Raw genomic sequence first — 17,510 nt, 5'->3', positions numbered from 1 at the left:
AAAGAAGAACAGAGGAGTTCTCCCTGGTGTCCTTGCCAATATTTATCCCTCAATCGTCAGGTTATCTGGTTATTATCACATGGCTGTTTGTGGGACATTGTTGTGCAAATGTTGATTGTCATACTTTCCACATTGCAGCAGTAACTATTTCAAAAAGTACTTCATTAGCTGTAAGAATTTTTGGTATATCCTAAGGTTGTGAAAGGTGCTACATAAATGCAAATGTCTGTTTTTATATAGGCGATCTGCCAAGGTTCATGTGAGTTCAGAGGTGACAAAGATAGATTTGGAAGCGTCAGCAGCATATGGGTGGCAGTTGGAGGCAGGCAATATTGAGAGAGAAGTAGGGAATCTTTCTGATGGAGAGGTGACAGGTTTGGAAGCTCACTGAGGTTTGAACAGAATGCTGCAATTGTGAATATTTTGGTTCAGCCTGAGACAGTGGTGGTGGTGTAGAGCATGTCCCAGAAGGTGAAGTTGCTGGTTTTGGTCTTTCAAATGTTTGTCAGAAATTTCAGCTAGACTCATACAGCATTCAGTGTTAGACATGCAGTCTGGCAACACAGAGGTAGAGGAGAGTTTGCAAGAGGTGATAGTGATTCCAGCAATAAAGAACTGTAGCTATGAGGATATATTGGAGAGCTTGGGACTCCTTTCCTTAAAGAAAAGAAGGCTGAAAGGAGACTTGATAGAGGTATTGAAGATCCTGATGGGTATGGACAGGGTAAATAGTGAGAAACAGTTCCCACTCAAGAGAACATCAAGAACTAGAGGGCACAGGTTCAAAATAATTGGCAAAAGGAGTAACTGTGATGTGAGGAAAAAAAATTTCACCCAGAGGGTGGTTGGATTCCAGAACAAACTTCCTTTGGGTGGTGGAGGCAGGTTCAATCACAATATTCAAAAGGGAATTGGATTGCTATCCGAAAAGAGACAATGTGCAAGGTTATTGGGATAAGGCCGAGGAGTGGGACTAGATGGATGGTCTTTCAGAGAGCCAGTGGAGACTCAATGGCCCAATGGCCTCCCTCTGCACTGTAAAGATACTGTGATATCGAGAGCTGGGATTCATTAGCTTATATGATAGATCCTTAGGGGACTCCAAGTTAGCAACGCTGGAGTGTGAAGCAAAACCATTGTGGAAGATTCTCTGGCTATGAGTGGATAGGTGGGAGTGGAACTCAAATGCACATACACCAACTGGCAATGTGCTCAGAGACACAGACACAAACACACACTAAATGATCAACACTAAGAAATGCCCCAAGTGATACACACCAGCTACCTAAAGATGTTCTGTCCCTGGAAATGCGACTTGAGGCTGGGTGGCCAGCTGACCACAGCTGCCCAGCTGACCACAGCTACCCACCCTGACACCCTGCAGGCACAGCCTCCCTCTTACCAGAACCCTGCAGACCACAGCCTGCTCTCCAGACCCCTGCTGACCACAGCCTCCTCTCTGCACCCCTGATGACCACAGCCTCCTCTCCAGGACTCCTGCTGACCACAACCTCCTCTCCAGAACCCCTTCTGACCACAGTCTCCTCTCCGGACCCCTGCTGATCACAGCCTCCTCTCCGGACCCCTGCTGATCACAGCCTCCTCTCCGGAACCCCTTCTGACCACTGCCTCCTCTCCGGACCCCTGCTGATCACAGCCTCCTCTCCGGACCCCTGCTGACCACAGCCTCCTCTCCGGACCCTGGCTGATCACAGCCTCCTCTCCGGAACCCCTTCTGACCACTGCCTCCTCTCCAGACCCCTGCTGATCACTGCCTCCTCTCCGGACCCTGCTGACCACTGCCTCCTCTCCAGACCCTGCTGACCACAGCCTCCTCTCTGGAACCCCTTCTGACCACTGCCTCGTCTCCAGAGCCTGCCGACCACAGCCTCCTCTCCGGACCCCTGCTGATCACAGCCTCCTCTCCGGAACCCCTTCTGACCACAGTCTCCTCTCCGGACCCCTGCTGACCACAGTCTCCTCTCCGGACCCCTGCTGACCACAGTCTCCTCTCCGGACCCCTGCTGACCACTGCCTCCTCTCCAGACCCCTGCTGACCAGTGCCTCCTCTCTGGACCCCTGCTGACCACAGTCTCCTCTCCAGTAACCCCCTGACCACTACCTCCCACCAACCACTGGCTCCTCTCTGATCTTCCCGTAGACCAGTGCCTCCTCTCCGGACTCCCGCTGACCAGTGCCTCCTCTCTGATCCTCCCGCTGATCACAACCTTTTCTCCGGACTCCCACTGACCAGTGCCTCCTCTCTGATCCTCCCGCTGACCACTGCCTCCTCTCCGGCCGTTGCTGCCAGGTAGACTCCGCCTCCCAACCGCCGGAAGCGCAGCCGGACTGAACCACTATTTCCAGAGAGTAGGGGGGTATTAATCCTCCACAAACAGCTCAATGCTGCAATAAACGCGCCGCCCTCATCTGTGATCCCGACAATAATTCATAAACAAATCTACTTTAATACCGCGTTTCTTTCAGATGTGTCCTCTGTAGAAATGGGATGATTTGTCTTTGCCAGGGTGGTTTCCCCCGGTTTCCCCCCCCTCCCCCAGTGTCGAGGAGTGGCTCCGTTCCTTGGTTACCGCTCCTGGTAACCGAGCCCTGATTAACAGGAGCTGCCTGTCAATCAAAGCCCAGAGAGCAACGACAGAGGGGCGGCTGGCAGTGCAAGCACTGGCTGCATTACAGATAAAAGGCATAATATCATCAATTCCAAAGTCTTTTTTTAATTAAAAGCTAGAATACATTGTTTCGTCCTCTTTTAAAAAAGGCCAATTATGATTAGCTAATGCTTCAACTTAAGGATGAATCAACCTAATTGATTAACTGAGAGTTGCAGGCACAGGAAAGGATATTATGATTTGATTAGTTTTCCTTTTGTTTTGATTATAATTTGGAGTTTATTGTTTGTGCCCCTTTAACAAGGGGACACTTCTTTTCTGTGGGTGGCAATGTTATTCTAATTATCAATTTAAAGGGGAAGAAAGAAAACAGGAGTGAGTTTCCTTCTGCTTATTTATGATTTGGGTTTATTATTTTGTGCTCGATTGTTAATTTGTTTGCTGATTGATCCTTAGTTTAAAAGGAGAAAACCTTTGCATCTTTTAATTGAATCCATAAGGAGGAGGCACTGAGCTGCCCCACAGTGTTATCAAACAAAAAGATTTAAATGTTTCCTCTTTTTTAAAAGAGGGACATATCTAATAACATCCAAATTATACAAAAGAAAACTTATTCAATTAAATAATATTGTTTCCAATTTTGACTGTGCACTCCCATCCCTGCGGTATCCATCAGTCCCGAGAGGTACATTTGTTCTTAGCATTTGTTTATTGCACAATACAAAATGATTGTTATTACAAATGTGGTCAACACTAAAGCAAGCATGGTGATATATTTACAAACATTTGTATTGTTCAGAGAAAGTCATGGTTTCAGAGGAGTTTTTGGGAGCTCTGTTAAAAAGTGTCAAATTCTGTGAAACTGCATAAGATTTGCATTTCATAACAACAATATGTCAGTGTTGTTAGTGGTGGCACAATATTCACAAACACCAAACAGGCCAGGCAATTAATCTCAGATTGAAATTTGTTAATACGTTGACAATATGAGTTTCACATTTGACATTTGCTGGTTAAAAAAATACCTGCATTAAACCCCTTTTACATCTACCAAATACTACAACATTGATAAACACACTTATATGGAACATTTCTGATGCCCCAAATAAAATAACCAACAAAAAGCAGAGTTCAGTTGTGAATCATTGATGACTGTGAGTGTATAGGACACATGGAGTGTAGAAGTAGACCCACAAGCATTCCCTGCCTTAATGCTGAGCATCCAGATTAGCTATCAATAGTATTGACCTCTACACATTTCCCTTTTACCCAGCATTAAACCAACTTTACTCCCACTGTTTGGGTGTATAATCTGTCTCATATTTTGGGTCCTTCTAGGTTTTATCCCCAATTAAATCCTTTTCCATACCTACGATGCTATTTTTGAAACAAATCATGAGAGGAGCACATGCCATATCATATTTAACTTGAATACTTTTATCCTGACAGCATGTTCAAAACTATGCCTGCCATTCATGTTATTCATTCAAAACTATGCCTGCCATTCAAGGCTACATGTTATCTGCCAGTTAACTCAAGTTTATATTATTCCATTGAACACAAAGAATCTTCAACAAAGCAATTATTTCTGATATCCCATCACATTTGCAAACTATAACCAATTTCCACATCATCCAAATTCTAATAGCTCAAACTATAATAATTGACTCTTCAATTTTTAAGAATTATTTTTTAGGTCAATCCCACAGATCAATTATTTTACCATATATTGTGGCGTTTTTTTTTGCCATTGTTATGAGAGTTGCTAAATAAAGGCAACATTATTATGTGAAACCAAAGGATACAGTTCTTAAATTTGGAGTTCTATATTACAAGTGAGCAAAGTAAGGCATTTAATGTAATTCTTTTTTTTAAAAGATGTGAATTTTAGTTAATTCCCTCTTTAACAATTATCATATCAGTCTTAACATTTTCTTTTTTGATTATGACACAAAGAATTAAGTATAAATCCCGTTTCTATTTGCTGCAGATTTTTTTCAGATGAGGATAACACCTTTCTAAAGTATCCTACAGAATCAAAAATCTCTGAAAATTTGACAAAAGCCCTTTCTTACTGTGTTTCACAGCAAGTAAAATATTGCTGAATACTGCAAGATTTTTGTTGCCCCCAACACCAGAGGGCACAATTTAAAGTGTTTTGCAAAAGAAGCAAATGTGAGGTGAGAAAAAACTTTTTCATACAACGAGTAGTTAGGGTTTGGAATGCACTGCCTGGAAGTGTGGTGGATGCAGGTTCAATTGAGGCATTCAAGTGGGCATTGGATGATTATTTAAATAGAAACAATGTGCAGGGTTACGGAAAAAAGGCAGGAGACTGGCACTAAGTTAAAATGCCCAGAGAGCTGGTGCAGGCACGATGGGCTGAATGGCTCCTTCTACACCATAACAATTCTGTGATTCAGTGATAAAGCCTTGTAACAAGTTTAGGGGAAAGTTGTTGGCTGGCCATTTTATTGTAATCTTTGTTTAAAAAAAGACAAGGTTAACTAAGAGTTCCCCTACTCCGCCACACTGAATATGAAGTCCACCAGCATGCAGCAATCCCCAGCATTTTTGCCCTCGAGTCATAGTGACTCCTTGGCTGAGTCATGTGAGCTGGATAGATGATGGCCACATCCTCAAAGACAAGCCCTACGGTGAGCTTGTTATCAGCATGAGACCCACAGGTCGCCCATGTCTGCGAAACAAGGATGTCTGCAGGCGAGACTTCAAGTTGGCCGGATCAGAGTCGATGCACCGGAAGTCCTCGCTGCTGACCGGAGTACCTGGGGCTGAGCAGTCAGGAAGGGCATGGTAAAAGCAGAGGGCAAAAGAAATGACCAGATGGCAAAAAAGAAAACGAAAAAGAAAATGGCTGGAAGGAATGAACATCTGTCGACCCTGAACTCTATTCACCTGTGCCAGCTGTGGAAGGGACTGCCACTCACAAATCAGCCTCTGCAGCCACAACAGATGATGTTCAATATAGAAGTGACGTACACTCTGGACGCAGTCCATCATCTCCCAATACAGTCGGATGCCAGTTTCATTTTCTACACCACCAAACAGATGAAATGAAAATGTCCAGTGTGTTCCATGATGTCTATAAGTATAGGCAGTCTCAAGTTCATTCCTTGTGGCATGGATTTGCAGGGAAAAAATGTGCATTGATTGGTATTAATTGGCAATAAATTGAGGTCATTCTGAGGAATGCTCAATGATATGGCAGTGCTAAAATGGAAGGGTCACAATGGCTCACTAGAGGGAGCACTCTTTGATTTCTGAGCACTGGCAACATTGTGAACACAAAATTTCACCATCAAAAATAGACAACATGCATACGTTTATAATTTGTGTTGGAAGTGCAGGATCATGATTCTATCGTTACAATGTTCTTTAAAATGTAAATATCAACACTAAATGGGGCAAAAGAGAACCATGACAACAAATTATTTTGTAGCTATAGTCCATGTTAAAAATAACAGACAACATAGTCCACTTTAAACATTGCTCCTCATTTATTTTGTATCGAAAACTGGTTGACCACGTCATGTAGAATCAGGGAATGATAGAATCGTATAGCACAGCTCCTTGAAAAAACTATCCAATTAGTACTATTCGCCTGCAAAGTCCTCCTTTTCAAGCATATATTCAATTCCCTTTTGAAAATTACCATTGAATCTGCTTCCACCATCTTTTCAAGCAATGCATTCCAGATCATTACAACTCTCTGCGTAAAAATGACATCCTCCTCATTTTCCCCTTGGATTTTTTATTTGCAAATTACCTCTAATCGGTGTCCTCACTGTCAGCTGAAACGGTTTCTCCCAACCTACTCTATCAAAAGCCCTCAAAAATTTGAAACCTCTATCTAATCTTTCCTGCTGTAAGGAGACAGGAAGTGGAATGTTTGTTAACTCTCAACCAACATGGCAAAACTACCAAAAGCGCAGAGCATTGTATAAATGGCTTGTAACAAAGTTGTTGGCCGCCAGAGTCAATAAGTAAATTTTGGGGGTTTACTTTATTTTTAATTATTTGATGACTTTCTGGTGTTGTCCATAATCCACCCACCTCATGCTGCAGTGTTATTAACCCGCCTGGCTGTGTATTGAAGGAACTTAGGAAGATACCAGCTTGTACAACAACATTCGCTGCACAGTCTGCATGCTGATACTGTGAACAAGCTTTAAAATGGGTAGTCCTGGCATATAAATGTGTCCCAAAACAGTTAATACCCTTGACAATATATGCTAGGCAAGAGAAAAGACTCAACAATTTCCACCATTGCTGTCTCAGACCTACCCTCGGTATCTCTTGGCAGGAAGGTCACCATCTCAGAGCTCCCAGAGCATGCTAATTCCACCAGCATACACTCATTGCTAAGCCAAAGATGGCTGTGCTTGCTCAGCCAAGCTCATCGGATGAATGATTGCCGGATACCCAAAAACCACTGGGTCACAACCTCCTGGGCATCCATTCCTCTACTACCAAGGACACCTGCAAGCCAGATATGAAGATGGCGAACATTGACACTGACAGCTGGGAGACAGTCGCTGACGGCCGCAAACTCGGGAGGCTGACGTTTTGGAAGGGCATTGGAGATGAGGAGCAGCAAAAAGCTCAGCTGGCCAAGAAGCAGGCCCAGAGAAAACAGAGGCCAGTGAATTGTGCACCTTCTCAGCCCATGGTCTTCCTCTGCAGCAAAGTGTGGCAGAGACTGCCGTGCCAAAGTGGGGTTCCTGAACCACACCAGGGGATGCTTAACACAGAGCTGACCACCATGGTGCAAACCATCATCCTAGGATACAGAAGGCTGCCACTTCAGATTGGCCAAAATGCACTTTGTTGAGTTTGAAAGTAATCTTAAAGTCACATCTGTTGATTGTATTTGGTGAGATTTACCAATTTTATTTTGAGGATTTTTTTTCCCCTATAAAACCACAGGAATAAAAAAGTGATAGGATATCTTAGAAAAATCACAGCAAACAAAACTACCTTATATAAGAAACAATCATACCAGAATACATTTCTGCCTTTTCTGCAACTGTTCCAATGACTAGTTCTATGTGATTAGATAGTAGCAAAGTTTAGCTTTTCAATTAATAAATTATCCATATCAGGGACCAATTGTTTAATCAAAGAAAAACCACTGAATGATGTTAACCACTTAAAATAATAAGCTTCATGCATGGTTTTCACCTGTTGAGTGTTGGACAGGGGGGAGTCCAGAAATTTCTCAAATTAAAGCCAAATACCAATGTGAGTTCTGAAGAAGAGTCATACGGACTCGAAATGTTAACTCTGTCTTTCCCTCCACAGATGTTGTCAGACCTGCTGAGTTTTTCCAGCAATTTTTGTTTTTGTTTCAGATTTCCAGCATCTGCAGTATTTTGCTTTTACCAATGTCTAATTTTATAAAGTGTCAGCCTAGATTCTGTATTAGCATTCTACTCCCTTGGACAAGAGATTGTAAATTTAACCCCCTCATCAGAGACTGAGCATATGTTCCAAAACACCTTATGGCATGATTTGAGGAAGCTCTTCAGAGCTCTCCTCGCGTCCTTGTTAACAGTTACCCCTCAACCAACATGACTAAAAAACACATTACTTGGTCATTTTCGCCTATTTGTTGTATTCAGAGTTCTAGTGTATAGCCAGGTGGTCATTGGGTTCAAAGCCTGTTTGTGACTGGTGGGCACCCAGATGATTATGGATCTGCTCACTTGCAGCTTTTTGGCAGGTGAAGCACAGCTTAAGAGGACCAATCAAGCCAGTGTATTACCATGGCAATGCACCCTTCCTACGAAATCCAACCACCACCTTCTAAGTTGTATAATTTATTTTGGCACCTGCATTGTTCAGGCATGGTTTTCTTTTAAACCTTTACATCCAGTTTTGGACTTTAGGTTAAAAACTAATACTTAGTAGAATATAAAATGAACTGAAGTCTCACCAGACTGTTTACAAACATGTGCTGCTTGAGGTTGTTTCAAGTACACTTACTAAAAATCCATTCTTGCCATGTTCCCACAGGATGTAACAACAACATATTTATATAGTGTCTTAGCATTGCAAAATGTCTCAAGGTGCTTCACATGAACGTCATCAAGCAAAATATAACGCTGAACCACAAAAGGAGCTAATGGCTGATGAGCAACATCTTGGCAAAGGAGCGTCTTAAAGGAGGAAAGAGAGGAGGAGAAGGTTAGGGTTGGAATTCCAGAGCTTAGCACCACAGCACCTAAAGGCATGGTGGGGAGATTAAAATTTGGGATGCTCAAGAATTCCTTCAGGTTGCCTTTTATTCCTATCCTTGTGTTCAAACCCCTCCATGATCTATCTCCTCCCTAACAATGTCACCTCCTCCAGCCCTACAATCCTTGGTGAACTTTGTGTCCCTCCAATGTGGCCTCTTCTGCATCCCTCATTCCTTTCCACTCGCACAGCAACTGTGCCTTAAGTGGTCTAGACTCCAAGCTCCGGAATTCCTTCCCTTTTCTTGTTGTCAGAAAAAGGGAATCAGTTGGGCCAGCAGTGTTTAGATCAGTGACAGGGCTGGGAATTTTCAGGCAGGACATCCTCTCTCACATTGCCATGGAAATGTTTGAAAAGCTCAGATGAGCTGGCAGGATTTAAAATGGGCGACCTCCCAACAGGTGAAATTTTATTTAGTTTAGAATGTAATAGAGGGGCTGGGAATTGTCCAGCAGGATGTCCTCTGTGTCTGAAATTGAAGACGGTTGATGAGAAGAAATCAGCTCCCAAGAAGGGGGCCAAGAAAGCCTTAAAGAAACTGTCAGCCAGGGGCGGGAAGGAGTGGCGTAGGTCAAGGAAGGAGAGTTACGCCATCTACATCTACAAAGTGATGACGCAGTTTCACTCTGACATTGGCATCTCCTCCAAGGCCATGAGCATCATGAACTCGTTCGTGAACGATATTTTCGAGTGCATCGTGGGTGAGGCTTCCCACTTGGCCCATTATAACAAGAGCAGCACCATCAGCTCCTGGGAGATCCAGACCGCCATGCGCCTGCTGCTGCCCGGGGAACTGGCCAAGCACGCTGTGTCGGAAGTACACCAGCTCCAAGTAAAACTCCATAATGGACTCAGAAATACATCTTGCCCTGGTAAGTCAGGCAAATTAAATATCTGTAACTTTCCTCCGGAAATCTGTGCAAAATTCCACGGGAGACAATGCCTTACCCTGATCAGCTCTGCATCTGTTTATCAAAGGTTGAGAGTATGCTGAGAATTACATTTTTTAAATTATTCTCTGTATTAGGAAATCCTTGCAATATAGTGAAGCAACTCTTACCATTATTATTATCATTATTAGGACAATGGGCAAAAGATGGGTGAGTTGGACTAGATGAGTTGATCCATTCTATGATTCATACTACTTAATTTAGGCTTGCCACAAGTTTCCTGGATGAGTTTCAGCTGGAGGTTAGGTGTGGCTGGACAGATGGGTAAAATAACTGCTCTCCCAGTCAGTCTATTATGTTCCACTTCCTTAGCACAACATTCAAACACGCATCAAATTCTCACAGGAAGTGAACATAAATCTGATGAGGGCTATATCAATTTTTCCCCTCTATTTTTTCTGCCAGTTTTCTTCTCTCCATCCCTCATCTCAAGAAGTTGACTCTTTGCTGGCGGTGTGGGCTCTTAGGTGTCGCATGCATCCAGCTCCTTGTTTAGATGGTCATTATTCATATGTGAACCTTGCCAATGAGTGTCAGTCAGTTATTCCTTTGTGGAAAACATCACAGTTTAGCCCTCACCTGATGTCCATACATTAGTAGGGGGTCACTAGATGGCAGTTAGCTGCACCACCCATGTTAAAGCAGCTCACTTGATTGGCGCCCCACCCACCACCTTCAACATTCTGTCCCTCCACCACTGATGCACAGTTGCAGCAGTGTGTACCATCTACAAGTTGCACTGTACCAACTCACCAAATTTCCTTAGACAGCACCTTTCAAGCCCCCGACCTCCACCACCAAGAGGGACAAGGGCAACAGATGCATGGGAACACCACCAATGGCAAGTTCCCCTCCAAGCCACACACCATCATGATTTGGAACTATATCGCTATTCCTGGACTGTCACCAGGTCAAATTCCTGGGACTTCCTCCCTAACAGCACTGTGGATATACCTACACCATATGGAATGCAGCCGTTCAAGAAGGTGGCTCACTATAACCTTCTCAAAGGTAATTAGGGATGAGCAATAAATGCTGGCCTAGCCGGCAACACCTACATCCTGTGAAAGAATAAAAACATTTGGAACTCGAACCAAATATTTCTCTCCAAAACTCAGAGTTTTTTTCCCCAAAAGTATACTTTATTCATAACATTTGTAAAAGTGCATTACGTAACACTTGAGATTTGATATTACATAAAATGCAAAACAGCTGTTTCTTCTGGTACAGTCAGAGGTGACTCACTCTGTTCGCCATTACAGATTTATTTACAATGTACATTTACACTTCAAAACAAACATTCTCTGGTGCATAAGGCCTGAGACGTCTTACAAGGTTTCCAGGTTTTCGATGTAAGAGGGCCTTAGACGGTATCCTTTCCCCATTGAGTCTTTGCTGCTCCCAAGCTCTAGTGCTTCCCTCAGCGCATAGTTGTGGAAAAACTCAGCAGGTCTAGCAGCATCTGTGGAGAGAGAAACAGAGTTAACATTTCAAGTCCATATGACCCGAAGGGTCTACCAGCATCTGCGGACAGAGAAACAGAGTTAACATTTTGAGTCCGTATGGGTCATATTTCTCTCTCCACAGATGCTGCCAGACCTGCTGAGTTTTTTTTCCAGCATTTTCTGTTCCTGTTTCATATTTCCAGCATCTGCAATATTTTGCTTTTATTATTAGTATCAACATGTTGGATTCATTTGCCAGATGTGTGCATTGTATAGATAACAATCAATCAGACTGAAATTGTCCTTGCAGTCCAGGAGAAGCATTGGACCATTAAACATAGGTTTAGAAGATATAACTTTTCAATAAATATATACATTTTTTAAAAAAAGAATTGCTTTGCATTATATGCATTTTAACTGTACTTGGGACACGATTTCAAAAGCAAAGATGGCATATTTGACTTTAAAAGGATGACACATTTCCGTTAATCAAAAATTTGCTTTCGCTTTGAATTTTATTTCAGATGTCTGTTGTTTGGCATCAATGTAACATGACAGGAAATAGACCAAGAATTTACCGGGGGGTGGGAAATATACAACGGTTTCCACAGGCTGAGCCTTTAGTTTGATGCGAGAGACAAGTTTCTGTTCCTCTCTCCACAGATGCTGCTTGGAGTTGCTGAGTTTTCCCCGCATTTTCTGTTTTTTGTTGTGAGGGTGATACTAATATCAGTTTGGTGTCAGGATCCTTGAAGGCAGGAATACGTTACTCACAGATGGAGAGTGAGAGAGAGAGAAAGACTCAAAATGAGAATGATGACTGACTTAACTATTATTTAATAAACGTGTCCTACGCCCAGGAATGTCTATGGCCCTGGTCACCCAGTCTGTGCTATTATCAGATGCCTGTCAAGGGGCAGTGATAGGGGCAGGACCATCAATCTCCACACTCCTGAATTTGGACCCCATGAAACTTGTTGGTCTTCCGGTGCAAAGAGCCCCCCCACCCCCTCCTCAGATAGTGAATGTGAGCAGTATTGGCTGACGTAACCTTTTGAGTGTAGTCACTGCCTTTGACAGCGAGAGGGGGGAAGAGATCCTGGCGAGAGCAGCATGGAGGAGGAACGCCGGGGCTTGTCTATATTTGCATTGTAGCAATTTAAAAAAAACACGTTACAGTTGCGAGAGTGGAGTGAGTAATTATTTCAGCGTTGCTGTTTGGGACTTAGGGAGCCGGCTTGGATTAACAGCTGAGAGGAGGAGCAGCGAGGGAGGGAAGGAAGTGCGGCTACTCCCCGAGACAAGTAGTGGAGTGAATGGAGCCGGCTTGTTCCATATATTCACCCCGTGGATTGACGCTGTGATACCGTCCATAAAGAGAAAACTGAAAAGGAAACGAGAGAGAGAGAGAGAGAGAACCAATGAAAGACTGGGACATGAAATGTAAAAAAAAGACCATTGCAGCGTTGCAAAAGGGCAAGTGAGTGATACAGAAGTGGCCACAAGGCAAGTGGAATTGCACGGAGACCAAAGTCATTTTGCAGTCTCTGGGAAACTGAGGACTCAAAAGGGAACGAACACTGGAGAGGTCAAAGAGGGCGGCGAGGACTGGAGAGCACCCACTGAGAAAACAGACTTGATTTTGTTCAAGAATTCTCTTGCTCCCCAAGCAGTAAGTGCGAACGGACACTGAATATTTAACCGCGGGTGTATTAAGCTTCACTTTGTGGTGTTTATTGCAGAGGCTGAAAGCCATATGGATGCTGGAGGGCTCCCCGTTCATTTCATGTTTGGAGGATTTCTTTTTCTCCCTGAGTGTAGATGCCAGGAATGAACAATGTGATTAAAAAGAGCTGAGCTCAATTATCATTAGAATTGGAAGCTGGCTAATAGGATACCAGTAACAACGACAAATAACCAGTGAAAGGAGAGCTGTTTTGTGTTGAGGTACAGTCCTTATTTTTCCCCACACCGGTTACCTGCCTGTCAGTTATCTTCCGGGGAGAATTGTGTTATTTACTTGTTTAACGAGGACGTGCAGTTACAGCACAGTGAAATGCGACATTGTTCCCCAAGCCCTCCTGTTATTTTGCAGTCTTGTGACAAGAGGAGACGTGAGTGATTGTTGCACAATGGGGTTTCCATGAAAGGAAAATATTCTCCCTTCGCCGCCGAAATAACATCTGGATTGGTCACTTGAGGCCGGGGAGGGGAGGTTTGTAAGAGATTCCACGCTTATGATCACACAGGTACTGGATTTATGATGTGTGATTGGTAACTGAATGCACAGACATCTGCAATATTATACTCTCCACATTCTGCCGTGTATGTGCACACAAATCGTTGAAAATGGCAGGGCAGGTTGAGAAAGTCGTTCCTAAGGCATAAGGAAACTTGGACTTTATTATAATGGAGGCATAGAATACAAAAGCAAGGAAATTATGATAAACCTTCACTGGTTCAGCCTTAATTGTTGTCTCCAATTCTGGGCACCATATTTTAGAAAATATATGAGGGGATTAGGAGGTTTTGTGCTGCAGTGAGTTGTGTCCCTACCTCTGAGCCAGAAGCTCCAGGTTCAAGTCCCACCTCAGGACTTGATGGCCAAGGAAGGTGTGTTCATTGTGTGGTCAAACAGGTATCAATTTGTAAATCCTTCCAACATACACCAATGACAGGCAGTAAGAGTGGGAGAGATTCCTGGTCAGCCATGTGATGGACAGAAGTTGGAGCCTCAACCATCACTATCCATTGCTCCAGACTACAACATGTATGTTGAGAGGCTGGTTGGCTCAGTTGGCTAGATGGCTGATGTGGATCAGGTTAGTGTCAACAGCACAGGGTTCAATACCTATTTCAACAGGGGTGAATTCAGGACGTGCTTACTTGCCCAACCCATGATGGAGGTCCTGCATCTGTGGATTGGACCTGCTTTCGGTCAGAGAACTCAAAGAAATGATGCCGGCATTAAAGAGGGTGCAAAAAAAGTTTACTGGGAATGGTTCCAGGGATGAAAGACTTCAGTTACATGGATAGATTGGAGAAGCTGGGGTTGCTCTCCTTGGAGAAGAGGAAATTTGGTAGGGGTGCTCAAAATCAGGGGGGTTCTAGCGGAGTAGGTAATGAGAAATGTTCTCACTGGTAGAAGGGTCAAGAACCAGTGGACACCGATTTAAGGTGAATGTTTCTTTTGCCAATCAGGATAAACCTTTTTACACTGTGGGTGGTTAGGATGTGGAATGCACTGCTGGCGAGTGCGATGGAGGCAGATTCAATCATGGCATTCTAAAAGAGGATTGGATAGTTATCTGAAGGGAAAATATTTGCAGGGTTAAGGAGGAAAGGCAGGGGAGTGCTCTTACACAGTGCTGGCACCAACATGATGGACTGAATGGCCTCCTGTGCTGTGACCATTTTATGATTCTGTGTGTGTGAGGGAGAAAAAAACGCAGCAGAGCATTAAACAAATTAAGTGACCCTTTCAGTGAGTTCTGGCTAATCCTAATGGAAAACAGGCTCAGGTTTTTTTTTAAATCACTTAGACCTGTGAGCAGTTGTCTAGTTGAAATTTGAGCTTGTATTTCCATCCAACCTCTCTTTGTTTTGCCTTGTGATGTTTGTACAGCACGTTGCAATGTCACAGAAGCAGGAACTGCCGTTTTTGCTGTGTACCACCCTGACCTTCACCATTTGATGGGGGCAGGGAAGAATGGGGAAGGAAGTGAATCCAACAGAGCCCGGGTTGCTCAGCTAATCTTGACAGGCTAACAGCTGAGCAGTTCAGGTTTGGAACGTTCTGCTTCAGCGTCCAGTCATTACTGAGCTGCTTTCAGCTGAGGTGGTGTGAAGAAAGAGAGCTTCCATTTACACTGGGGTGATGCAATTGTCCTGAGCAGATTGGGGAGTGAGGGAAGGGAAATCGTTCAGGATTCCATCTCTGATTGAAATCCTGCTCCCCTTGTTGAAGATGCACAAGTGAATGTTGAGTGAGAGCAAGATGACCTGTAAGGCCCCCTAAGTCAGGTAGCTGCTGGTTATCAGTTCAGACCAATAAAGGAATAATAATTGCTTGCTGGTGCATGTGAGAACCTATAGAGATGCTGACTTTTTGCATTTTAATGAAAATGCTTAGTATTAATAAGTGTTTTTACACTTGAAAGTTACACCTACAAGGAAAAAAGCATCAAAGTGCACCAAATGAAGTGGTAAGAGGTGGAATGGCATGTTTAATAACACCCCCTCTGTTTATATATGGTTCACGTCAGCAAGTGTATAACAGACTTAATTCTAATGGCATTGATTAAGGGAGCAGATGTTTAGTAGAGGCTGAGTTTAGAACCCTCAACTCATATATTGGGGGAAAAAAAATCACTGTTACATTTCATTTAAAAGCCTGCTATTGAAGGTGATCATTTTCTGAAGATGTAAGGCACCACCAGTGCCAGTCATGACTGACCAAGCTAAGATAGTGAGTGGCAGCCGACTATTTGGCTGTAGGTGCCCAGTATTTTGTGCGTACCTGATAACCAGCTATGTGCTTTCCAGAGCAGTTTTTTGGTTTTCAGAGAGGAGCAGGAATTGGGTAGTTCAACACCAATTGAATCTAGTACTTTTTTGTGAGCTGTATGCCTCAGTCTTGCACTGGGCAATACCTTTACAGATGGCCTCGACTAATTCTTTTATCAAATTCAATGCAGCTTAGATAATGTGCCGGCAAAAGAGATTCTGCAAATGGGTGTAATTACCTGGCTATCTAAATATTCTGGATTCTTTTAAAAATAAAATGCAGGTGGATGAAATTCTCTGGCCGTTTTGAACAGAGGGGATGAGCTGAGAGTGGGAGGTGGGGGTGGGAAGGATGATTGGTTGAAGCTGTGTTCAAAAACGGTGTTTGATATAAAATGGACCAAGAGAAACAGAAAATAACAAAAAGTGACCCTGTGCTTTGTAAGAGGGGAATGGTCAGCTGTGTGTCTGACCCTAATTGAAACACTTAGTCACTCTTAAGTTTCATTGTAACTCCTAAGAGACATTAGCAAAATCATTCTACTTTTGGTTTCCTACCTCCATAGCCCAATTTTATAGTGGAGAGTAAAAGTTGGTCTTGGCTGTGAGTTGGAGAAAATATTTCAGCCAGGCACATCATATCACCAAGTGTTATGGATCTGATTTTCCAGACAGGTTTCTCATAAGAAACAGTGAACTTTATTTACAGGGCTGTAGCAGCAGTTACATGCTTCCATCAAGATCCACAACTAGACAAAAAACTCCACCCCTAAGATTCCCTGTGCTTGGTGCTGATTCGTTCACACTGTAATGTGATACTACACAGTACAATAAGTCTTAAAGCTACAGTCACTACATTCCTTAAAGCTACAGTTACTACACCAAGATGCTCTTCTATAACATTGCCCATCTCTGCCCCTGCTTTAGCTCATCTGCTCCAATCCTAATCCATCTCTTTGGATATTCCAATGCTCTCCTATCTGACCTCCCACTCTGCATTCTCTGTAAAATAATCTAACTCGAACTAAATCCTGTTCATCCCTTGCTCATTGACCGACATTGGCTCCTGGTCTGGCAGTGCCTCCATTTTAAAATTTGTATCCTTGTGTTCAAATCCTTCCATTACTTCAACCCTCCCTATCTCTAATCCTCTCCAGCCCAAAAAACCTTTGAGATATTGGCGCTCCCTCTGTTTTTGGCCAGTTGCGCATTCCTGATTTGAATTGCTCTGTGCCTTTAGTTACCTCGGCCTGAGGCTCTGAAATTCCCTCCCTAAACCTCCCTCCGTCCCTACCGCTCTCTTTCCTTCTCTAATATGCTGCTTAAAATCTATCCCTTTAATCAAGTCACCTGTTTGAAAGTCATCTTGTGAATCTGTGTGTCAAATTTTCTTTGATAACCACCCTATAAAGCGGCTTGGGATGCTTTACTATATTAAAGGTGCTATATAAATACCAGCTGCTGAGTGAAAGGCCATCGGTGTATAAATCGTACCATTGATCTTGCAAGTATTTTGAGAGCTCGCCCTGTCCGTGGCTGGAAGAAATGTTGCTGCCCAGCATCTAGTGCAAACAATTGTACTTATCCATAGCTTTTGATCTCGGTTTCTGGAATCGCATTTGGCTCTTCATTTATTCTCTAAAGTGCCTCTGATAGCGAGGTTGCACAGAAGCCACTTTATTTATCCTCTCATGGGATGTGGGCATCACTGGGCGGATGGG

The 17,510-nt window shown here is 43.4% G+C and overlaps 2 protein-coding genes across 7 annotated transcripts in view; one reads left to right on the top strand and one right to left on the bottom strand.

Moving 5' to 3' along the window:
* Window positions 1-2,305, bottom strand: part of ulk4 (unc-51 like kinase 4) — a 411,327-nt gene extending 409,022 nt beyond the window's left edge. Inside the window, exons 1-2 of one of the 5 annotated variants that reach the window (XM_078539595.1) lie at window positions 1,817-2,157; window positions 1,279-1,761 (exon numbers count right to left, since the gene is read on the bottom strand). The gene's annotated coding sequence lies outside the window, so the exon portion shown is untranslated. The other 4 variants (XM_078539598.1, XM_078539599.1, XM_078539600.1 and 1 more) reach the window with 4 other exon arrangements.
* A 10,211-nt stretch (window positions 2,306-12,516) lies between these two features.
* Window positions 12,517-17,510, top strand: part of trak1a (trafficking protein, kinesin binding 1a) — a 228,174-nt gene continuing 223,180 nt past the window's right edge. For both annotated transcript variants that reach the window (XM_078539593.1, XM_078539588.1), the window contains exon 1: window positions 12,517-12,955. The gene's annotated coding sequence lies outside the window, so the exon portion shown is untranslated. The remainder of the gene's footprint in view (window positions 12,956-17,510) is intronic.

Source organism: Cetorhinus maximus, chromosome 3 (genome assembly GCF_964194155.1).
Source record: "Cetorhinus maximus chromosome 3, sCetMax3.hap1.1, whole genome shotgun sequence".
Taxonomy (NCBI): domain Eukaryota; kingdom Metazoa; phylum Chordata; class Chondrichthyes; order Lamniformes; family Cetorhinidae; genus Cetorhinus; species Cetorhinus maximus.
The sequence above is the reverse complement of the archived record's forward strand: the minus strand, read 5'-3'. Positions and strand labels throughout refer to the sequence as shown.